Here is a 25,523-nt window from a genome sequence, read left to right on the forward strand (position 1 = left end):
TCAAGTGCTTGCTGGGCTTCAGCTGTTTTCACATCCATTTTATTTTGAAACGCAACTGCCCTGCACATCCTGTAACCCTTGATTGATAGGCGAGGCACCCGAGAACATGGGAGCGAATGCATGTGCTTGTGGTTTTCATAGAATTTGGGACATTGGAAAACGGAAGCTAGGTGCTTCTGGGTCTCAGAAATTTGCACGTCAGAACCCCTCCTAAGGGGCGTCATATGTGTCTCTGAGTCTTGTATAAAGAGATATCCAAGCAGGAGTGGAAGAATGTTTTTTAAAAAGTAACAAAGTCAGGCCTAGTCGATGGAGTCTGAATGACTCATTATAACATAACATTTTCCCCTGTCTCTCAAAACAGGAGAATTAGCTCACTAACTATTATATAAGCTCTTTGAGGACAGAGAACAAGTCTAATTGAGCATTACATCCTCAAAGACTGGCAGAAATCTCAAAACATCAGAGATGCTCAAAACTATGGAAAGAAAAAAAAATGTCCTCAAAGAAAACTTCAGCGCATATTCTTCTTTTTATTCAAGTATCCACTGATTTACTTTCATGGGCCAGGCTCTTGGGTACAATGTGCATGAGGCAGTTCAGGTCCCCACCACCCTGGGACTTGGCCTAACTAGTACTTCTGCACAAATGAGCTTCCAACCGTTACATAGTCTCTGATATTGTAAGATGAACCATAGGCCCTTAAAGAAGAAAAGAAAAAAAAAGAAAAAGAATACTTAACAATTGCCTGCTTTGTGTTTCGTGCCAGAACGGACCAGAAACTAGAAGCAATTATGTCGAAGCCATTAGTGCAAAGCCAATTTGCTTCTAGAGTTACAGTTGCACTCCAGGAACTTGAGCTACACTCCAGAGAGATCATTAGTTGCTGTAGACATGTTACTGAGGGCAGTGGTGACATTTCCAGTCTGGAATGCCTTCAGTCAAGTGTGGGAGCAGAAAATGGGGGTCAAAATAATTAACCTCCTGTGATTTTGGCAAGACTTCTTGCAAAATCACCCATATACACTTAACATTTCTTTCAGTTGAATAATCTCAATGTATCAGTTTTATCAAAATATTTCTATTTTTCTCTTTTATTTTCCCACCTAGCTGACTTTTTTTTTCTGCCTTTTAATATAAAAACCTTTAACTTACTTTCTTTTATTCCCTTCTCCATTCCCATCCCCAATAATAGGTGATTGTAACTAATGGAACTCACAAGTGTTGCTGGTTGATGCCTTTGCTAGGATTTTCAGTACCATAATCCTCTCACCAGATCATAACTCTCAGGAGAAAACACCTAATTTCTCCCTTTGTAAAACTTTCCTTGACTTCGTTTCAATTAAATCACTTTCACTGACCCCAGGCCTCCATTAACTATATCCATCCAAATCATCTGTTTCACCACTCCGTGCCTGAGGCTGCGGCAGACATCCCGGCAGCATCCCAACTGACCGAGGAGATGACAGAGTGGGGCTGGCGGGGGTTCAGGAATCAGCTCTGGGTTCCAATACTGTTTCCACCAGTCACTACTGGAGATGGGTCCTTCAACAGCTCATCGGTAGAATGAGGATAACAACATTTATCAGCTTGTAAGAAATAAAATGGATAAGTATGTGAAGTTTCTATCAGAGTGTGGATTCTGATGAGCCTTAATTCCATCCTCTTCATTCAACAAACATGTCCTGAAATCCACCTATATGTGAAGTGTTGCACAAGACATAAGTTTGCCAGCTGGGTGCATTGGCTTACCTCTGTAATCCAGCACTTTGAGAGGCTGAGGCAGGAGGATCGCCTGAGCCCAGGAGTTTGAGACCAGCCTGGGCAACATGGTGAGATCCTGTCTCTACAAAAAATTTAGAACTTAGCCAAGCACGGTGGCACGTGCCTATGGTCTCAGCTCCTAGGAGGCTGAGGAAGGAGGATTGCTTGAGCCCAGGAGTTTGAGGCTGCGGTGAATTGTGATCATGCTGCTACACTCCAGCCTGGGTGGTACAGCAAGACCCTGTCTCAATAAATAAATAAATAAGGAACATATTTAAATAAAAAATTTTGCAACTGGTATGAGATATTTCAGTAATTGGGGTATAATTACAGTCCCATATTTTTGTTGTTATTAAATGAATCACTCAAGCCATTTTGCCTAATCACCATGAAGTCCAGAATCTCTCTCCTTGCTTCTTGATATTATTTTATCTTCCCTGTATTTATTCTCACCACTCATCCAAGAGCTCCAGGGCTTTGTCAGTTACTCTTGCTTTACAGGGATGCCCAATCTTTTGGCTTCCCTGGTCCACACTGGAATAAGACTTTGTCTTGGGCCACACGTAAAATACACGAACACTAACGATAGCTGATGAGCAAAAAAAAAGAAAAAAAGTAAAAACATGTTTATAATGTTTTGAGAAAGTTTGCAAATTTGTGTCGGGCCACATTCAAAGCTGTCCTGAGCAGCGGGCTAGATAAGCTTGCTTTAAAATATCAATCAGGCCGGGCCCGGTGGCTCACGCCTGTAATCCCAGCACTTTGGGAGGCCGAGGGCGGGTGGATCACAAGGTCAGGAGTTCAAGACCAGCCTGGCCAAGAGGGTGAAACCCCGTATCTACTAAAAATACAAAAAATTAGCCGGGTGCAGTGAAAGGCGCTTGTAATCCCAGCTACTCGGGAGGCTGAGGCAGGAGAATCGCTTGAACTCGGAGGGCAGAGGTTGCAGTGAGCTGAGATTGTGCCACTGCACTCCAGCCTGACAGCAGAGTGAGACTCCGTCTCAAAAAAAAAAAAAAAAAAATCAATCAGGGCCATCTTCTCCAAGGCCAAGTGCAATTGCCCCCAACTACCACCAGAGGTCACTGTGGAAGAATGATCTCATACAGGTCTAGAGACACTTCCCAGCACAGCCAAGGCCACGCTGGTGCCGGCCTAGATCACCGCACAGTGGGGAGCTGCGGTTATATTTCCCTTAGTTCACAAGTACACACGTTCAACTGCTGTTATTCAGGTCTATACACCGTGTCAGGGGAACCAGGTGCTGAGACCCTTCCAGACTCATTTACACACTGAGCTTCAACTAGGTCTCCTTGAGCAATCTACCTGGCCCCTTCTCTCCAGCCCATGAACCCTGGTGAGTGCCACCACTCTCTGCCTTGCTCATTTCCCTCATCAAATGTTTCTAGGATCATAGTTACCATCTTGTTCCCTTTTGGCCATGTGGAGCTACAGGTTCCATTTGCAGATTGGTCTACACCTTCCCAGGTCCCTACATAATAACAAGAGACAGCTGCTATTTCTCAAAAAGTGTCTCCAACAGTATCCATCCCTCTTCCTGACAACACACACACAAAGTCCTTGTTACAACCTCAGGAAAATGCCTGCCTCTCATAAAAGAAAATGTGGTTGTCCTTCACAGAGAAGGGCCACAGCCTTTTTTTTTTTTTTTTCCCCTAAATGATTGCTGTTGTATCTGGCCAGATGCTCAGTCTTAGGTGCTAAAAACATAAAACAAGCAAACAAAACATTGCCCTGGAGAAGCTTAAAATCCAGAGAAGAAGTCAAGAAACTCCCAGACCACTCCAGGCAGGAAGGAATTGCCCTGTTTGATTAACTGTCATCCCATCAGACATGCCTCCAAGGAGACCAAGAAATCCTGAGTACCAAGGACCATGAGAAGAAGATGGCTGAGGAGGCATACGAACAAAAGGAACCTTGAACAAGCAGACCTCTGTCATTGCCCTATGGGCTCTTTCTACCTGCTGCACAGACAAAACCAATTCACTGAGACCATGGTACTGCAGTAGAGAAAGAGTTTAATTAATGCAGAGCTAGCTAAGCAGAAGAATGGTAGTTATACCTGAAATCAATCTCCCCAGGAACTTAGAAGCTAGGATTTTTATGGATAATTAGGTGGACAGGGGGCTAGGGAATGGATGCTACTGATCAGTTGGGGATGAACTCATAAGGATTCAGTCCTTATGTGCTGAGTCTGCCTCTGGGTGGGATCAGTTGAGTCATGAGTCCCAGATATGGGTGGAGTCATTTGGCTGTCGGAATGCAAAAATCTTAAAAACATTTCAAAGAGCAATCTGAGGGTCTACAGTGGTGACATTATCTATAGAAGCAGCCGAGGAAGTCACAGATCTGGTGACCTTTGGCCACATGACTCCTGAGCAGCAAGGGATTATAGAAAGGCAAGCTAGGAGACAATGACTAGTAAGCCTTTAGCTACATCTACATCTTTGCAGAATTCAGGCCCCTCCCATAATCCTACTCTTGTGGCCTTTCATTAGACTTACAAAGGAAATTTCAGTCCCTGAGCAAGCAGGGGATTCATTTTAGGGAGGAATTATTATCATCCATGCTTCAAAGTTAAATGTAAACTAAATTGCTCCTATGGTTAGCTTAGCCTATGCCCAGCCTGTGAAGCTAGAAGGAAGATGGGGTCAACCATGCTAGACTTCTCCCACTCTTGTAATCTTTGCAAAAGCAGTTTCAACCCCACCCCAGCCACCCCATCAGGAGTTATAGCCCTTCATGCAGTTTTAGGGAGGAATGAGGCTCATGAGTTAGCTGTGGGTAGGCCAGGAGAAAAGCCAATTTCAAAATCCATCTGCCTTTACCATCCCTCGCACATTGTGAATAAATGCAGAACTAAGGAAGTGAAGTGAGTGATATCAAGGACAAACATCCCCTCACCTTCCAGTTAATTCCTTTTGACAACACAAGGCCTGAGGCACTTCAGCCTTAAACTGTGTTCAATGCCTTTGCTTTATTTCCAAGGAAATGCAGCAAGGATGTTGCCATGATGTGCATACTCAGGATGTGGGAAAATGCAAGGAGGAGGGGTTCGAAGGCTTTGCATAAATAAATCAAATGAGGTTGAGCAACTGTTGAAATATGAGGAAATTGCTTCCAGCAGTTTAAAGTCTTGGCTTGACTCGTAATTTAACCTTGAATATAGTTTTCAAAAATCATTAAATCCCCAAAGTCTTCATCTCTAGCAGTGATTAGCCATGATGCAGTAAGCAGAAAGTTAATATATTTATTTATGAGAAGGTATGCAATGCACGAAAAATCTATTCATTCAGCACTCATGTAGTGAATAGTGACTGATTGCTTGCTCAGTTACTAGCACTGTGCTAAGTGCTGAGAGGTAGGATAGTGAACAAACACAGCCTCCTTCCCCCCAAGGAGCTTACAATCTAATAGCAGGAGGGGACAAGGAGTCAACATTTATGGAATACTGCTGCATGCCAGAAATTCTGCTAGGAATTTTTCACACATTAACCCCTGCAAGAACCATGCAATTTTCCCTGTATTATATATTAGTCAAGTGGTGCAACTGTCTGGGGCAAATACCCAGGGTTCATCATCGCACGCCAAGAAGATGATGGACACGGGCATACATAAGGAGTGAGTTTAGGAGTGGAGATTTAATAAGCAAAAGAAAGAGAAAAGAGTACAGCTCTCTCTCTTGTGAGAGAGAGGGCTGCCCGAATGGGAATTCTGGCCCATGGTTGAGTGCACCAGATTTTATAGACAGGCTTGAGGAAGCAGTGTCTGATTTACATAGGGCCCACAGATTGGTTGGACCAGGTGTGATGTTTACATAGCATGTGGGAAACACAGGCCACCCCACCCTAATCTTATGCAAATGGGCTTTTCACTTGGCTGGTGCCATGTTGTCTGCTCCTTACTGTACACACGGCTGGTAAAGAGAAGGGAACATGGAGCCACCATTTTGAACATTCCTAATCCCAGGTAGCCTTCACTCGTGCAAGCTTCCAGCTTGCTTGTTCATGTCTGCCACTCAATTTTACAGGTTGCTGTTTGTTAGAAAAGAAAATGATTTTGGGGCTAATTTTCCTTAAAAAAGGAAAACCTTACCAAGGGCTTCCATATCCTCACTATCTGCCTAAATAATTTCTTCTTAAGTCCTATATCATTAGTAAACTCAGGGACTAAGAGGTTAAATAGTTTACCCAATGCCACCTGGTTACAACTGGAAGATCCAGACTTCAAACCACGGTCTGTTTAATTCCAAAATCTGTGCACTTCTTATCACTTTCTTCAAGGACAGAGCCAAACAGGAACAGAGGCTGCCCAACTCCCTTCTGTACTGAGCTCTGTTTTCCTGGTTTGCCCATCTGTGTAACAAAATGGTAAGTGCAAATGTTAGTCGGGCCTAAGCAAGTCATGGTCCTCTTCCTAACAAAGTGAAGAGTTTTATTTTAATTTAGAGTTATATTAAGAAAACTAAAGAGATGAGATGAGAAGGTAAGAACTCTCTCTTAAGGATAATAGGAAGGAAATAATGTGTTAACAACATCAATAGTTACTATAGTGCTTGCTGTGCACCAAGCACATGCTATGAATAGGGCATGAATGGCTTAAAATTCTCAAACAACCCCATGGGGTAGATATGGTTATCATCCTCACTTTACAGAAGAGAAAAGTGAAATGTGGAGAAGATAAGGAACTTGCTCAAGGTTACACAGCTGGTTAGTGGAAGAGCTGGATTTGACTCCAGGGTCTAGAGTATTAGAATGAGAAGCAGTCATTGTATTGATGGCAGTAAAGACAGACAGATAGATAGATAGATGGATAGATAGATAGATAATAGATAGGTAGATAGATAATAGATGGATCATAACCTGAAGTACACAAAGACCTACCCTCCAGTCGAGATTTGAGCCTGCTACTCTGGCAACATAAAGGCAAGATGGTCCCTGTGCCAATGGTCTGCCAAGATTGACCCCAGCCCTTCTCCCAGGGAAGAAGGTCTTGCATCTGTGGTCATCTCTACATAGTTATTGTGTATCTGGGAACTCATGGCTCTGCTGCTTCTTTGGTGACACAGCACCCTGATCCTACTTATCTGACTTGTAGCAGAGAAGAAAGCAACTCCTGTGCAGAGCTCTCAAAACTTGCCTTCTGAATGGGCGTCACTGAATGGGACCTTGGTAGGGCTGTCCCCTTATTGGTTCTTGGCACATTTCACCAAGAGGTGGGAGTGGGTGGGGAAGGGCAAAACTTCAGTGTTACAGGGTATTCTTTCTCTTCCAAGATAAACGCAGTTAAACCTGAATGGGTTGATTGCTGATGCTCCGAAGCCAAACTCTTGCTTGCCTCACTTCCTAGCTCATGTCATCTCACCCTGTAAGTCTGAAAATACTGGATCACTGCCCATAGTAAAACAGCTAACACTATCTACAGAGCAATAACATAGTTAGCATCCAAACCTTAGATACTTTGCAAAAGTAAAGGGAGCCATTCAACAATTACCCTGGAAAAACAGGAAAAACAGGACTATCCTAGACACATCAGATATGAAGTCACCCTGCTTCTACAGGACCATCTACATGACAGGCACAAAGTGTCACACATGTATGAACCCATTTAATCCTCATGGCAGCCTTTTTTATGTAGGAAGAATTATCATCATTTCTATGTTACTAATGAAGCAACTGACCGTCAAAATCCCATAGCCAGAAAGCAGACATTGCTCTTAACCTCTGTGTTATATTTTCCATCCCCCTCAAACCAGCCATCCCCCAGCAAAAGAAAGGTATGCCTTTTCCTCTGGTCCTAAGCTTGCCTTCTGACAGAAGCTTGGAGAAGAAGGCAAAGGAAGAAAAGTGTGGGCAGAGAAGAGGGCAGCCAAGCCTATGATAGGAAGAAGGGCCACAGGATCTTTCTAGTGCCAATCTCTAGTCGCATCACACATCTTTATGACTTCAGATGGGCATCTGGGGCCTTGAGGTCACAACATGAATAATGATGCTTACATTCCTGCATCTGCTTTTGGGGCTCACCCTGTTAAAACCACAGGTAAGGATAACATGGGAAGATTTATGGTTCTCAGCCTCAGTACCTACCTGCCCCACCTGATGGCCCTCCCATCTCTCCTCAAGCAATTGTTCAGTGACACCCATGCAGCCTCCTAGTTGCCATGGAAATGGCAAGAATGCCTCTAATAGGAAGTAAGAATGGAAGAAGCTGATTGTGCAGATTCCTCAAGCAATTCCTGAGCAAATTCTCCAATTACCCTTTGCATCCAGAGTCAAGGATTTCTCTGGGTTACAGGAACGGCACTGAGGCTTTCAACATCCTCACCCTGGCAAGCTGGTTGCCTCCTTTTGCTCAGCAGTGCCACAGCACTACTATGCACAGCAACTCAGCTCCCTTCTTTCAGCTGGATTCCTTTTGTGAGACTGTAATTCTGAAACACCCAGTGAAACTGGAACAGGAACAAGCAAGGAGATTCTTCTGTGATTACCCCAAACCATTTGTTGTCTGTAGAAAACTTACATTGGTGCATCCATGGGCAGGGCATGAAGAGAGAGTTGACAGAGAAGCTCGATCCTCTCATCTTCCCAGAGATCTAAAGAGCAGGTGTGGTGAGGAACATCACTGAGGTCAATCAGAAATATCTGCTTGCTCTTGCCTTCATGAGCGATGGCTCTATTTAGCCACACAGACACAATCCTTTTTCTACCTAGGCCTACCAACCTAATAGGAAATGGAGGCTCTGAAGACTAGTTTTACAAGGGGTAAAGGGAAGTCTAGGAGGAAAATGGGAAGGAGAGTGGAGAAGTTGGGCAGCAAGAGAGCAGAAGCATTGAAAATGTTTGGGATAAGATGGGAGAGAGCCAAGGTCAGGGTGCTGGTGGGGTCAGATGGGAGAAGAGGGTACAGAACAACTGGGCATCTGAAGGCCTGTCCAGCCCTGGGGTGCCCACTCCTGTGTCGTCAAGCAGCTCGCTCCCTTCCTCAGACCTCGGATTTTGCCTCCATGGAGATCTCTTCCATCTCTGACATTTAATGTTCTAGAGATAGAGTGAAAAGGCACAGGTAGTTGAAGCAGTATCAGAAAGTTTCAGAAATGCCCGCAGAGCAGCAGAGACTTGGGCTCCAAAAAACACACTGCAGGGACACTTCTTCCCACGATTTTCTAAGGACCAGATGTGCCTCTTCTTATACTGGATATTAATCCCAAACTCCCTTATTATACATTTAAACTGTTTGCCTAACTGTCCAACTCTTAATTAGGCATGTAACTGGGGAATCAGGGACAATGTACAAGTGAGCAAATAATCCCCAAACTTTATTTCTGTTATTGCCTACAACTTCCCACAAACATTGAGTAGCCAAGCTGAATTTTTTGCCCTACAGTCATTTCCTTTCCCATCTCATTTTCTAATCCAAACGTTTGAGGGTCAAGTGCTTAGGGCCTTATGTAAACCACCAGCTGGAAAACAGTCCTCAGCAAAATAGAGGCATGAATAAGAAACAAACATACATGTAGACAGACAAATTATTGTTGTGTGAGACTCGTCTTTGATTTCAATTTGGGAGCTGAGTTGAGTTCAATGCTGTCTCTTCATCTGTTTCTGTTACAACTGCAGGAAGCAGAGGGTTTCTGACTTCTCAACATGGTAAAACAAACAAACAATCAAACAAACAAAAACAAAACACTAAGCCCCTCACCCCACAGGTGACTGTCAAGCCTTTGTTCCCTTTGCTGCCACTGAAGCCAGACTGGGGCATCTGACTAAGTTTCTGGGCTCTCTCCTACCTCTATGAAGTAATTCTAGGCTCACTGAGAAGTGACTCCTCCCACTACAGCTTACCCCCTAATGCGTCAGGCCCACAACTGACCAGAATAGACTTCCTTTCTCCTTTCTGTCTGTTCCCTATGGAGCAGTGGAGAAGGTTCATTTGCATATATCTTCATTTATTGTTCTTCCAAAGCCTTTGATACCAAGCACGCTAAGATGGGTATCCCCATTTTACAAAGATCAAGGCAGAGAGAAGAGAAGGGACTAGCCTAGGATCACACAATTGACATGTCATTGCTGTGAGTATTTGAAATGCAGGTTTGACTCCCAAACCTATGCTCTCCAACACTCTGCTTCCAGGTTTTCAGGTCCTGATTGTTGGAGAAGAGAGGGCAAGGGGTGGAGTTGGAGGTAGGAGGAAGTAGGTCAGAAATAAAAAAATATACTAGAGAAAGAGATGTTTCTTACTCTATTCTGCAATTTTTCCTTGCGTCTTCTTTCCCTTCTTGGCTGAGAGCATGCATTATTTATCCCTCACACACAGAATTTTTGCAGTCATAATAAAGGTCAGAAGGGGAGGAGAGAGTTATCTAAATCTGCACTATATCCAGGTGCACTTAGAATGACATATTGAGTCTAATGGAATCTTTTGAGAAACAAAACAAAGACATGAGCCTCAGTGTTTCTTTCTTCAGTTTTTCCTTTCTTCTTCTTTCCTCCCTTTCTCCTTTTCTTCCAAAAAAAAAAAAAAAAAAAATTTGCAGGCAAGTTGGCACCCATTCCAGACCCATTGCCATTCCTCCCTTCCTGAACTGTCCTTTGAGATAACCTCAGTGCTCTTTTCATACCTAAATCAGGGAGCCTGGGATGAGCTATGTCACTCTAATGCATTCTGGTGTAAGCTTTCCTTTCTCTGATTTTGGAACCCCCTTGGATAGCTTCAAAGTTCTCTTTTAAAATCCTCAAACCTATTCACTTAAATTAAAACAATAAATATGTGCTCTGTAGCATTTGGCAAGAGTGATTTTGGGGATATTAAGGCATAAAAGCAAACAGATAGGATGTTGCAGTTCCAGAAAAGATGGACCCCCTTCAGGCGGGTACTTGCCAGTTCTGTGATGCGCCTCCATCTACAAACAACAGGGACATTTTCGTTACTGGTTACCGACCTTTTTGTTCTCCTAGGGTGAGAATCCCTGACCTGATTTTCAGTCATGTTCAGCCACAGTAAGCTGTCAAGTTGGTCTGTCTGCATTAGAGCCAGAAGACCTGCTGCTTTTACAAAAGATCCCTGAATATAGGGCTATTTAGGTTTTTTTGTAGTATCTGAAGGAAATGAGCCTGGCTCAGGAAAAGGGGTTCAGAAGTGTTTCATTCCACTCTCATTCCTAGGACCCCACAAAAAACAACCACCAAAAAGATAAAATATTGTTTTAATTGCTGAAGCAAGGAAACTAGCAAATGTCTCCAAACAATAAATTATTAATTATAACTGCCAAATGCTGTCTTGATGGAGATGTGAGAACCAGGTGGGAGACCACATTTACTGCCTCCAGTATCTGGAAGGGTGAGGATTTCCCTAGGGGAACTGTCCTTGTCCCAAAGTTGATACCCAGGGATTCTCTGAGTGGAGTGGCAGGGTCTGGCATCATCTACAAGCTACAAGAGAGGTGGACATACATTGTAGAGAACAAATTCATGTGGAATGGAGAAGAGTGGCTTTAGGAGTAATGATGGTAATACATATTTTTAGATATCCAGATAATGAATAAATGACAATATAGCATAAAGATAAAAAATAAGGTTGTACAATATTGAAAGAGAACAAAGTTGGAGATGCTACCTGATTTTAAGACTTACTATCAAGCTACAATAATCAAGACTGCATGGTACTAGGGAAGAAAGAGACAAATGGATCCATGGAACAGAATAGAGGGCCTGGAAATAGACCTACAAAAATATAACCTGCTGATCTTTGACAACAGAGCAAAAGCAATAAAATGGAGGAAAAAAAAGTCTTTTCAACAAATAGAGCTGGAACAACTGAACATGCACATGCAAAAAAAAAAAAAACAAAAAACTCATGAATGTAGAAACAGACCTTACACCTTTACCCAAAATTAACTGAAAATGGATCAAAGACCTAAGTATAAAATATGCAAAATGACAAAACTCCTAGACGATAATAGGAGAAAATCTAGATGACCTTGAATGCAGAGATAATTTTAGAAACAACACCAAAGGCATAATCCAGAAAAAAGAATTGTTAAATTCAACTTCGGTAAAATTAAAAAGTTTTGCTCTGCAAAAGACCCTGTCAAGAGAACACTGTGGTGTTACCTGGCCACATCCTGAAGAAAATAATTGCAAAAGGCACATCTATTTGATAAAGAACTCTTATCCAAAATATACAAAGAACACTTAAAACTCAACAAAAAGAAAACAAACCTGATTCTTAAAAAAATGATACAAAGACTTTAACAGAAATCTCACCAAAGATGTTCAGATGGCAAATAATTACATAAAAAGATGTTCCGCATCATATGCCATCAGAGAAATACAAATCAAAACAACAGTGCAATACACTCTACACTTATTAGAATGACCAAAATGCAGAACACCAACAAATTCTGGCTAGAATGTGAAGCAACAGGAACTGTCATTCATTGTTGGTATTGATGCAAAATGGCACAGCCACTTTGGAAGACAGTTTGGTGGGTTTTAACGAAACTAAATATACTCTTACTATGAGATATAGCAATCATGCTCCTTGGTATTTACCCAAAGGAGTTGAAAACTTACATCTACAAAATCTTGCTCACTTTTATTTATAGTGGCTTTATTCATAATTGCCAAAACTTGGAAGCAACCAAGATGTCCTTTAGTCAGTGAGTGAATAAATAAACTACCATACACGAGACAATGGAATATTATTCAGCACTAAAAATAAATGAGCCATGAACAGACTTGGAGAAAATTTAAATGCACATTACTAAGTGAAAGAAACCAGTCTGAAGAGGCTACATCCTGTATGATTCCAAATATATGACATTCTGGAAAAGGCAAACCTACGAAGACAGTAAGAAGATCAGTGGTTTTCAAGGATTAGTAGGAGGGAGAGATGAATTGGCAGAGTACAGAGGAGTTTTAGGGCAGTGAATCTATTCTGCATGATACTATAATCATAGATACATGTCATTATACATTTGTCTAAACACATAGAATGTACAATGCCAACAGTGAGCACTAACATAAACTTTGGGTGATAATGGTGTGTCAATGTAGGTTCCTCAGTTGTAACAAATGTGCCCCTCTGGTGGGGGATGTTGATAATGGGGGAGGCTGTGCAGGTGGGGCAGGGGTTATATGAGAAGTCTGTTCCACTCAATTTTGCTGTGAAACCAAAACTGCTCCAAAAAAAAAGTGTATTAATAAAAATAATTTTATTAGAGAAGGATGAAGAAGAAGAAGAGAGAGAAAGGGAAGGAGAAGAAGGAGAGGAAAAAGAAGTCTGGATTCAGAGATGGAAAGTAAATTTTAGTTGACCGTTTCCCTTGTGCCAGGCACTGTGCTAGATACTTTAAATATACATCTTATTTTGCTTTATTCTCAAAATAGTGCAAGATCAAGATTCTTATCTCTGTTATGTATAATTGATAGTTATAGAAGTTAGATCATTATAACAAGGTCAAACAACTAGTAACAGACATTTTAACTCAGCTGTACTGATGGCAAAGCCCAAGCTCCTTCAATTACATCCTGCTCCTCCTCCTCCTCATCATCACTCACAGCACCTTCATCTTCGCCATCACCGACATGCATTGAGCTCTCAGATGCATCATCCCTGTGAACACACAATCTTTTTATTTAATTCTTGCTACAACTCCATTTTGTAGTCAAATACACTGGTGTTCAGACAAACTTAAATAACACTTTCCAGATCGCACATCTGGTAAGCAGCAGAGCCCAGAGCTATCTGATTCCTTGCTTTTAACCATGCTGATCTAATGTTTCTCACTATTTTCAGATAGAGCCCATGGTTCTACTTACTGGATAACAAATCATTTTTCCTCTCTTGGCCGTAGCCTCCTCATCTACAAAATGAGCAGTTTGTATTAAATGATTTAAGATTCCTTTCCAATCTAATCTGACAAACTAATCTAATTTCAGAGCAGCCGCATGGAGGGAATGTTTTTGCTTTGGGTTTGTATTTCTGAAATAACCTGTCTTCTCCCTTCCCAGGAGACCAGCAGTAAATACACAGATGGATAAGACGCAAAAGAACCTACAAATCCTGTACAACGAAATCATGTGGCAAGAACGTGGTTATTCTGAGAAACAGAATAAAGCAGCATTTTGCTGTGCCTTTTCACACAGCTGCCAATCAATGGTACACGCTGGCATACTTTCAGAATAGCTGCTCTGTTTAACCCGATGACCCAGAGGCAGCAATTTGGAGCTTAGCAAGTTAGATCCCATGACATCCAGGATGCCCTCTCCACCTACCTGCACCCAGTCAATCACCAAGTCACAGGGATTTCACCTCTGGAATAATTTCAGTCACCACCCCCATTCCCAGTGGCTTTGTCCAGGCTCTTATCTCTTAGCTGGACTATAGCAGTAACCTCCTAACTGCCTCTGCACACTATAGTCCTCCCTCCTCTGTGCTATTAGAGTAATATTTTTCTTTTATTATTATTATTATTATTGTTATTATAATACTTTAAGTTTTAGGGTACATCACGTGCACAATGTGCAGGTTTGTTACATATGTAACCATGTGCCATGTTGGTGTGCTGCACCCATTAACTCGTCATTTAGCATTAGGTATATCTCCTAATGCTGTCCCTCCCCCCTCCCCCCATCCCACAACAGTCCCCGGAGTGTGATGTTCCCCTTCCTGTGTCCATGTGTTCTCATTGTTCAATTCCCACCTATGAGTGAGAACATGTGGTGTTTGGTTTTCTGTCCGTGCGATAGTTTACTGAGAATGACGATTTCCAGTTTCATCCATGTCCCTACAAAGGACATGAACTCATCATTTTTTATGGCTGCATAGTATTCCATGGTGTATATGTGCCACATTTTCTTAATCCAGTCTATCATTGTTGGACATTTGGGTTGGTTCCAAGTCTTTGCTATTGTGAATTGTGCCGCAATAAACATACGTGTGCGTGTGTCTTTATAGCAGCATGATTTATAGTCCTTTGGGTATATACCCAGTAATGGGATGGCTGGGTCAAATGGTATTTCTAGTTCTAGATCCCTGAGGAATAGAGTAATATTTTTCAAATGCAAGTCTGATCTTGACACGCTCTTCTTTTTTTTTTTTTTTTTTGACATGGAGTCTCGCTCTGTCGCCCAGGCTGGAGTGCAGTGGAGTGATCTCAGCTCACTGCAAGCTCCGCCTCCCAGGTTCATGCCGTTCTCCTGCCTCAGCCTCCCAAGTAGCTGGGACTAAAGGCTCCCACCACCATGCCAGGCTAATTTTTTGTATTTTTAGTAGAGACAGGGTTTCACCATGTTAGCTAGGATGGTCTCAATCTCCTGACCTTGTGATCCGCCCACCTTGGCCTCCCAAAGTGCTGGGATTACAGGTGTGAGCCACTGCGCCCGGCCGACACTCTCTTAAATTAACCACCTTGAATAGTAAAGTAAAAAAAAAAAGAAAAAAAATCACCAGCTCATATTAAAAAGCCACTTACGATCCGGGCACAGTGGCTCATGCCTGTAATCCTAGGACTTTGGGAGGCACAGACAGGCAGATCACGAGGTCAAGAGATTGAGACCATCCTAGCCAACATGGTGAAGCCCCATGTCTACTAAAAATACAAAAATTAGCCAGGCGTAGTGGTGCACACCTGTAGTCTCAGCTACTCGGGAGGCTGAGGCAGGAGAATCGCTGGAATCCAGGAGGTGGAGGCTGCAGTGAGCCAAGATCACGCCACTGCACTCCAGCCTGGTGACACAGCAAGATTCCGTCTCAAAAAAAAAAAAAAAAAAAAAGCCATTCATAATCTGACCTTTACCTCCTTTACCTAAATATGTTCAGCTTCACCTGTCACTCGTTCCACCCTCTTATTTCTCAGCTTTACTGAACTTACATCCATATTTCTCAGAGATGAATGAATTTCCATGCTTTCATGTCTTTTTTCTTCTCACCCAGAATGCTCCCTATTTCCTCCCTGAGTCGTGGACTCTATGCCTGCTCATGTGTCAAGACATAGCTCAACTTGCAACTTCACTAAAATTATTAACCTCATGGTGGGTTCTCAGCTAGAGTTAAGCCCTCCCATAGCTCTAAATCTCTAGCACTTAAAAGACAACATTTTAGATAGTTGGTTTTGTATTCATTGTCTTTATTGGAGTGAAAGCTTTCTAAAGAAAAGGAAGATACCTAAATATTTAACAGAAGACACAATGCATGGTATGTATCAATACCTAAGACTAGACTATGCAAGTGGCTCTCCTGGGTGAATTAATAAATACTCAAATAAATACTTGAATGAAGAGAAGAACCAGGGAGCACCCACGCCAGAATATATGAGAAAAGTATTTGATAAGATCATTTTGCAAGAGTTTATGAGGTATATCCAGGAAACACATATTAAATGCTATTTGACCACAGATTCCATAAAATTATGCAGAAAACAAAAGAATTATAGATCGAGAACTTCTCCAACAGTTTCTGATGTTCTGATGAAGAAATCACTGTCCACAGTCATGAAATAATAAAAAAGAATTCAATATATGACAAATTAAATTATGAAATTAATAAAATCTGAATAAAAAATCCAAGGGATTTTTTATTAACTCTTGACAGAATGAAGTTAATTGGGAAGATCAAAAACAGATGAGCACAATCTCAGTAAAAAATCACAGCAGGTATTTGTGTGGTAATTGATAATCTTATACTAAAATTTATATAAAAATCCAAAGACTCAGGAATAGCCAAGGCAACCTTGCAGAAGAATAAAGCTACAGGGCTTATATTACCAGTGAGTAAGATCTATTTTAAAGTTTTAGTAATTAAGACATTGTGGTATTTGCACAAGAATAGGTAAATTGATAAATGAGATAGAATAGAGACTGGGCATGGAGGCCCATACCTGTAATCCCAGCACTTTGAGAGGTGGAGGCAGGTGGATCACTTGAGCCCCAGGAGTTCCAGACCAGCCTGAGAAGCATGTCAAGATTCTATCTCTACAAACAAACAAACAAACAAAAAAACACAGTTAGCTCAGGCGTGGTGGCATGTGCCTGTAGTCCCAGCTACTCCGGAGGCTGAAGTGGGAGAATCGCTTGAGCCCAGGAGGTTGAGGCTACAGTGAGCTGTGACTGCACGACTACACTCCATCCTGGGTGATAGAGTGAGACTCTGTCTCAAGAAAAAAAAAAAAAAAAAAAAAGACTGGTTACAGTCTTCCACATACATGGTTGCCTGATTTGTGACATACAAAAAAATCATATTTTCTGCCCTTTTTATATGTGTCTTCCTCCATTCAACCATGTTAGTGAGATTCATCCATATCGTCAAATATACTTTTAAATCATTCATGCTCATTGCTGTGTAATATTCATTCGTACAGTGTGCATCTCTTAGGCAGTGGAGAAAAGACAGTCATCTTAATCAATGGTTCTGGGTCAGCTGGATACCCATATGAAAGGATATATTTGATCCTTCTACCTCACATCATACACAAAAATCAATTGATAGCATTAGGAGATATACCTAATGTAAATGACGAGTTAATGGGTGCAGCACACCAACATGGCACATGTATATATATGTAACAAACCTGCACGTTGTGCACATGTACCCTAGAACTTAAACTATAATAACAAAATCAATTGCAAGTGGATTGTACATCTAAATCTGAAGATAAGAAACATTAAGCTTATATAAGAAAACATGATTATGATATTGGAGAAGACAAAGATTTCTTAAACATGTTACCAAAAATGCAACTGTAAAAGAAAAAAGTAATGTATTAGATTGTATTAAAACGTTAATGGTGTCATCGAAGGACACAAAAGAGTGAAAAGGCAACCCAAAGAGTAAAAGATGATATTTACAATATATGTATCTAACAATGAACACAAATCCCAACTATATGAAGACCTCCTAGTAGTCAGTTTTTTTTTTTAAAGCAACTCAATAAAAAGAAGGCAAAAAACTTGAAGATACAGTTACATAGATATACAAATGACCAATAAAGCTACAAAAATGTGTTTGGCCTCATGAGTCATCATGAAAATGGAAATTCAAACCTCAATATCTCTCACACTAGAATAGCTAAATAAATAAGACAGAAAGTACTAAGTGTGGGTAAGAGTGTAGGCAACTAGACATCTTAAATACTGCTAAAGGGATTGTAAATTACTACAACCACTCCGGAAAGCTATCCGTGAGTATATGCTATAAAGAATATATACACACTCTGTGACCCAGTAATTCTACTCCCAGGAATAGATTGAACAGAAGTGCATACATATGCTCACCAATGAATTGCATGCATATGTTCACATAAGGTACTAGAACATTCATAGCAGCATTATTTGTAGTAGTTCCAAGCTTGGAAACTACCCAAATACAAATCAATAGTAGAATGAATGAATAAATCATGGCATATTTACACAAAGAAATACTATACAGCAATGGGCATGAACAATTTAAAACTATACTCAACAATATGGATGACTCTCAAAAGCATAAAGTTGAATGGAAGAAGACAAATACAAAAGGAGAAACCATATGGTTCTTATTACATAAAGTCCAACAAAAGGCAAAACCAATCTTGATCAAAGTCAAGACAGTCATCACCCTTGGAGTGGGCAGCAGCTGGAAGAGGTTGATGGTTTGATGGTAGGATGGTGCTTCTGGGGTGCTGGTGATGCTCTATTTCCTGATCTGGCTGTTGATTAGACTGACAGTCAGTCTGTGAAAATTTATTGGGCCATTCACTGATGAAATGTGGACTCTTCCTATGTATATTACACTTCAATAAAACATTTAAAACAGTTTTTTAAATTTTTATGTAAGGAAACAAATATTAAAACATATAAAACTATAATAATGTAAAAAGTGTGGTGTTGCCACAAGACTAGGAATATAGATCCATGGAACACAATGGAAAACCAAGAAAAATAGCTTTGTTGATAATAAGAACTAAGTGTATGATTAAGATGAAATTTGGGATCAGCAAGAAAAAAGGGAATTCACCAACAACAGTGTTAGGACAAATTTAGTAATCTGTTAGAAGGAAAAAAAAATACCTTCTTTAAACCATATACTAAAAAATGTCCAGGACAGGGGTGGTGGCTCATGCCTGTAATTCCAGCACTTTGGGAGGCTGAGGCAGGTGGATCACTTGAGATCAGGAGTTTGAGACCAGCTTGGGCAACATGGCGAAACCCCATCTCTACTAAAATGCAAAAGAAATTAGCTTGGCATGGCGGCGGGCGCCTGTAATCCCAGCTACTCAGGAGGCTGAGGCAGGAGAATCCTCTGAACCCGGGAGGCGGGGATTGCAGTGAGCAGAGATCGAGCCATTGCACTCCAGCCTGGCGACAGAGAGAGACTCCGTCTCTACAAAAACAAAAACCAAAACCACTACAAAGATAAAGTGTTATAAGTAAAACTAAAATGTAAATTAAAGATTGGAATGAAGGATTACTTATGACGAAAGTTTGCTGCGCTTTAATCCTAAAGAGCTCTCTTTTTTTTTTTCTTTTTGAGACGGACTCTCACTCTTGTTGCCCAGGCTGGAGTACAATGGCGCAAACTCAGCTCACTGCAACCTCCGCCTCCCGGTTTCAAGCGATTCTCCTTCCTCAGCCTCTGGAGTAGCTGGGATCACAGGCATGCACCACCATGCCAGGCTAATTTTGTATTTTTAGTAGAGATGGGGTTTCACTCTGCTGGTCAGGCTGGTCTTGAACTCCTGACCTCTGGTGATCTGCCCGCCTCGGCCTCCCAAAGTGCTGGGATTACAGGCCTGAGGCATCATGCTGGGCCAGAAAGAGCTCTTTCTAAACAATATTATTAATATTAATAATAAAATAAATGCTCTTTAAATAAAAATATGTACAAAGTATAAAAGCATACATCCTATCCTACAAAGTAAGACACAAAATGTCTAACAAACTCATGAAATTCTTTCATCTCAGTTAGTAAATAAATACTAATAAGGACGGTAATGATATAGTATTTTTCATACATCAATGGTATTTTTTACGATGCCATCCAATATTGGTGAGGGTGAGATAAAATGATGAGATTGTTGATTAGCACTTTCTTTCTGAAAGATAATTTGGCATATATATATAAAGCCGTAAAATATCTATACCAATTGGCCTGATAATTTTACATCTAGAACTTATCTCTAAGGAAATAACTGGAGATACAAAGAATTATGTAAAAAAGATGCATTGCAGTGCTGCTGATGATAATAAAAAAGAGTTGAAACAAACTGAATGTATGAGAAGAGGAGATGAGTTAAATAGCCATGGATGGAAAAGTTAAATTTAAAGACAAACAAAAAATGCCAAAGACCATTAGGGTCCAGAAGAGGCCACCAGAACTTCCCCCAGACCTTTGAGGATTCAGAATCACACCCTCCTTTGCCATTAGGGAGATTTCAGTGGAAAAGTTGGGAGAAGCCCTTCTCGGCATGATGATCTGCCACCCTGAGATTTTAAAACCTGGGGGAGTTGTTTACATGCAGAATGTTCCATTTGCAATGTTTACATGAATATTCAATGTATCAAAGTTACACATTTTAGAAAAAAACCCAATTATCCTTAAACTTTAAGGTTGACTTGTATTTTTTTCTATTAATAGGCTTAATAAAATAACACAAATAATAAATCATCAGGAGTCATGTTTTAGAAGTCAACTAATGACGTGGGAAAATGGGCTGTGTTAAGGAAAAAAGACAGGACACGATACATGTACAGTATATTTTGATATACACAGACACTCCAAATTGTCTAATGAGTAATGAGATTAATGGGTGACTTTCAATGTTTTATTCTATATTTTTTGGATTATTTGAATCTTGAAAAATGTGTAGCTGTTACTTTTACAAGTATAAAACAATAAAGCTGTTTTCATTTTGAAAAGAAATTAAGCAGAAATGAGAATAATGTTATAGATCTTGATTTCCATTTTTATTTTATTTTTGGTGATGGAATTCCTTTTTTAAATGCTATGTTACACGAGAACCGAATCTTTGAACAAATAAAAGGAGCTCTGTTGAATGAGATTGACAGATACAGACCCCAACTGCTTCCCCTCTTTCTGCCTTTCACCTGACCTTTATATTCTCCCCTACTCTGGTCCCCAACACCTGAGGCATCTACCAAGAGTCCCAAGGCATCACGGAAGGCAATTGTAAAACTCTTATTCTACTAGATGACCATTCATTGGCATAGTAAGCCTTTCATGATATATTCCAATATTCCGTAAGTGTTAAAAGTAGATTATAAAAGAATTTGTAGGGTAAGATCCTATGTTTTAAAACTCCACATGTGCTGCATACAATTATATGTGTGTCTGTATATTATATGTGTGTATATAGACACACACATGCACACACATATATATGCATGGGTGTATATATATAGATGTATATATACATCTAAATAAACAAAAAACGTTTAAAAAATAGTAAAAAGAAATACACCAAAGTGTAAAGTGTCGTATCAGAGCCATGGCTGTATTTTTTTGTATTTTTGTTTTTATATTTATTTTTATATTTTATGAAAACATTTATATTTTATATACGTGGAACACACATATATATGTGTGATATGTGTATATATAGAGATGTATATATTTAATGTATATATACATATAAACATTTAGGTACTAAAAAGTAGTAAAAAGAAATACACCAAAGTCTAAAATGTTGTTTTATCAGAGCCATGGCTATATTGCTTTTGTAATAAGAAAAAAATGCATTTTAAGGCCGAGCAGGAGTTGAGAGAATGATTTACGCTTGATGAAGTCTAGTGTGATTTTTCTGCCAATAAGAGATCCAGGTGACATTTGAGAATTATGGGTTTAGGTCTAATTACTTTTTTTTTAGTAGCAGTAGTTTATTCAGGCATATTTTACATGCATCAAAATTCTCAAATCCTAAGTGTAGAGCCGGATGATTTTTGGTACACATATATTCACATGAGTATAATTATTGTTTTGTTGTTGTTCCTCTCTTTAATCTTTATATCTGATTCTGGATGATGCTTTAAAAAAACAGCTTTATTGAGGCATGATGGACTTACAATCAACTGCATATATTTAAAGTGTACAATTTGATCAGTTTTAACATGGAAAGAACAGTCCGTTATTCCTAGGTTTCAATCTTGGATATGGATCTTTCTTGACCTTAGATAAATTATTTAATCTCCTTAAGCCTCACTTTTCTCACCTGTGGCTGATATACTTACCTTGCAGGATTGTTGGGAAGACTAAGTAACGTGTGTGACTCTTCAGTACAGCCCCTGCCATACAACAACCACCCAATAAAATAATGGCTGTTATGGATCTCATCTATTTCCAAACAGGGAACCTAAGATTCAATGAGGTTAGAAACTTGTTTACATTCCCACAGCTGGGCTGAGAAAGCAACTGGCTGCATGACCTGACTCTTCTTGCTGGAAACTCTTAAAGGTGTCTTCTCCTGAGGGGCTCCCCCAAGCAGTGTAAGAATGGTCTCCTACTGGCCGTGAAACTGGGAGAACAGGTATCTCCTCAGCCCTGTTGCTCCCTCGCCTGTAACTCTGACTTCACAATGAATGATAGCAACCAATCCACCATGTTGCCTCTGGCAAATTGCCCAACTCACCAACCTCAGTTTCCTCATCTGTTAAAGGAAGAAATTAGATAAATGCTGACACCTTCTGGAGGCTCCTGGTGGATCACATAAGATAACGGTTAAAATCAATTCTTAAAGCTCGGCAATTGTTCAATAGTTAGGTCTTTGAAAGAAAAGAATGTTGGAATTTTGTAGCAGAAAGGACCTTGAGAATCATCTCGTGCTAGATTTCTAGTCCCCCCTAGTGATGTAACAGTAATCATGTTAATTATCAAAATACCTCCCATATGTTAAGGGCCTACTAAGAGCACTGCTAGGCAGTTTTTCAGACATCACTTCATCTATTCTTCACCACAACCAGGCTAGACAATATCAACCACAGGTAGACAATATCAACCACACTTTACAGATAAGAAACCAAAATCCTAGAGTTTAATTGTCCAAAGTTATAAGGTTAAGAATCTTCCTAGTCCATAGCTTGCCCTTCTATAACAGTATATCTCAAATTCTTTCAAAAAAGAAAGAACAAGGAAACACTTCTTAGCTCATCTCATAACTGCAGCAAGACCTTTATAACAAAGCCTGTCAAGAAGACTACAAGCAATGAGAATTATAGACCAATATTACTCATATAGACATAAAAATTCTTGAAAAGTAAAAGCAAATTGAAACCAGCAATATATGAAAAACATATCACAACCAAGTAAGGTTTATCCTAGAAATGTAAGAATGTTTTGACACTTAAAAGTAAATTAATATAATTCTCCACATGAACCAAAAAAGGAGAAAAATCATGTAATGATTATCTCAAAATATGCAGAAAAGATTGATGAATTCAACATTAATCCATGATTGAAAACAAATGTACCAGTAAGTGAAGAACAAAAAATAATGTTCTCAATCTGACAAAAGTCAATAATAATTTTAAAATCTGCAGGTAACAAAGTACATAATAGTAATACAGTAAATACTTTCTATCAAAGACTGGTACCAAAACAGGGTATCTGCTGTAACTACTTCCATAATATAGTGCACTGGCTATCCTAGCCAGCATAATAACACAAGATAAAGAAATAAAAGGTATACAAATTGTACAGGAAGAAAAAAAGCTGTCCTTGCTCATAAATAACATAATCTTTAACGTATAAAATCCTAAAGGAATCTACTTTAAAATACCAGAATTAATAAGGGAATTTAGCAAGGATTCAGCATACAAGATCACTATACAAAAATCTATTTTAATTATGTTTACTAGTGACAAAATGAAAAATGATAACAAGAAACATCATTTACAATAGAATCTAAGGGTATAAAATTCTTAAGGATGAATTTTACAAAATATGTACAAGATATCTACACTTAAAACTTTAGGAGAAATTAAAGAAAACATAAATAATGGGAAATCTATACCATGTTCATGGAATAAAAGCTTAAATATCAATTCCATCAAGATTATTTACCAGTTCAAAGCAATACAGTGAAAATCCCAGCCTAGAAACTGATAAGCTATATAATTCATTTGAAAATGCAAAGGACCTACAATAGTCAAAATAATAATGAAAGAAGAATAAAGTTAGATACTTTCAACCTGATTCAGGGGTTACTATAAAGTTACAGAAATAAAGACACAAAGTGGCATGGACATAGTCAAATATATCAATGAAATAGGACAGAATTCAGAAATGGACCCATATATGTATGCTTAGTTGACTCTGTTGAAGGTAATTCAATGAAAAAAGTTAGTCTTTTCAATAAATGGTGCTGGCTCAATGGATATACATTTGAAAACAAAACAAAAGCCTCACATCCTACCTTACACTGTACATCATTAAGTAAAAATTTAAATCACAATTACAGTCATGCATTGAATATACCATAATGGTCCCATAAAATTATAATATTGTATTTTTACTGTACTTTTTAAAGTCTAGATGTGTTTATATACATAAATACTTTCTGCTGTGTTATAACTGCCTACAGTATTCAGCACAGTAACACGCTGCATGGTTTGTAGCCTAGGAGCAAGAGGGTGTAGTAGTAGGCTATACCATCTAGGTTTGTGTAAATACACTCTATGACATTTGAACAATGATGAAATTGCCTAACAATGCATTTCTCAGAATGTATTCCTGTCATTAAGTGATACTTGACCATGTAAAGTTTTTAAAAGAAAACACAGGAGAGTATCTTTGTAACCTTAGTTAGACAAATATTTCCTGAAGAAGACATAAAAAACACTAATGAGGAGGGGACAGGAGAGAAGGAGAGGAAAGAAGAAAAGAAAAAAGAAAGAAGAAGGAAAGAAAAAAGAGAGAAAGAAAGAAAGAAAGAAAGAAAGAAAGAAAGAAAGAAAGAAAGAAAAGAAGGGAGGGAGGAAGGGAGGGAGGAAGGGAGGGAGGAAGGGAGGGAGGAAGGAAGGAGAAAGAGAGAGAAAGAAAGGAAGAGAGAGAGAGAAAGAAAGAAAGACAGATAGAAAGAAAGAAAAAAGAAAGACAGACAGATAGAAAGAAAGAAAAAAAGAAAGACAGACAGAAAGAAAGAAAAAAGAAAGAAAGAAAGAGAAAGAAAGAAAGAAAGAAAGAAAGAAAGAAAGAAAGAAAGAAAGAATAGAGGAGGAGAAGGAAGGAAGGAAGGAAGGAAGGAAGGAGAAAGGGAAAGGCAGAGAAAGTAAAGAAAGGGAGGGAGGGAAAAGAAAAGACAAGAAAAAGAAGTTGCTACATTGAACCTTAACAACACTGAAAACTTCCCTTTGAAGACACTAATATGAAACTGAAAAGACATGCCACACAATGGAGAAAATACATACATCTGACAAATGACTTATATTCAAAATATAAAAGGAATTCTTAGAAGTCAATACTAAAGATGGCAAAATAACTCTAATAGCCACTTCTTTAAAAGACATACAGATGATCAATAAGCACCTGAAAAAATGTTTAGCATTGCTAATCATCAACAAATTGCAAGTCCAAACCATGATGTGATATAACTTCATAAATTAAAATAGCTAAAAGTTAAACAAAGAAAACTAGCAAGCTCTGGTGAGCATGTGGACAATCGGAATTCTTGTAGTGGGTATGTAAATGGCATAATTACTTTGGAAAAATGTTTGTCAGTTTCTTTTTTTATATTATTATTATTATACTTT

At 39.4% G+C, this 25,523-nt stretch overlaps 1 long non-coding RNA gene across 2 annotated transcripts; it reads right to left on the bottom strand.

The window, feature by feature from the left end:
* Nucleotides 1-517: 517 nt before the first annotated feature.
* On the bottom strand, nt 518-22,194 carry LOC116474480 (uncharacterized). 2 transcript variants are annotated; one of them, XR_004249695.2, is made up of 7 exons: nt 22,008-22,194; nt 16,664-16,757; nt 13,263-13,398; nt 10,403-10,684; nt 10,023-10,281; nt 5,976-6,140; nt 518-701 (listed from the first exon to the last, which is right to left on the bottom strand). It is a non-coding gene; the product is annotated as an uncharacterized LOC116474480 (long non-coding RNA). The 2 variants fall into 2 exon arrangements; XR_009215367.1 differs by lacking the exons at nt 518-701; nt 10,023-10,281; nt 10,403-10,684 and having other exon boundaries at nt 6,011-6,140.
* Nucleotides 22,195-25,523: the final 3,329 nt, after the last annotated feature.

Source organism: Hylobates moloch, unplaced genomic scaffold (genome assembly GCF_009828535.3).
Source record: "Hylobates moloch isolate HMO894 unplaced genomic scaffold, HMol_V3 SCAFFOLD_10, whole genome shotgun sequence".
NCBI lineage: Eukaryota > Metazoa > Chordata > Mammalia > Primates > Hylobatidae > Hylobates > Hylobates moloch.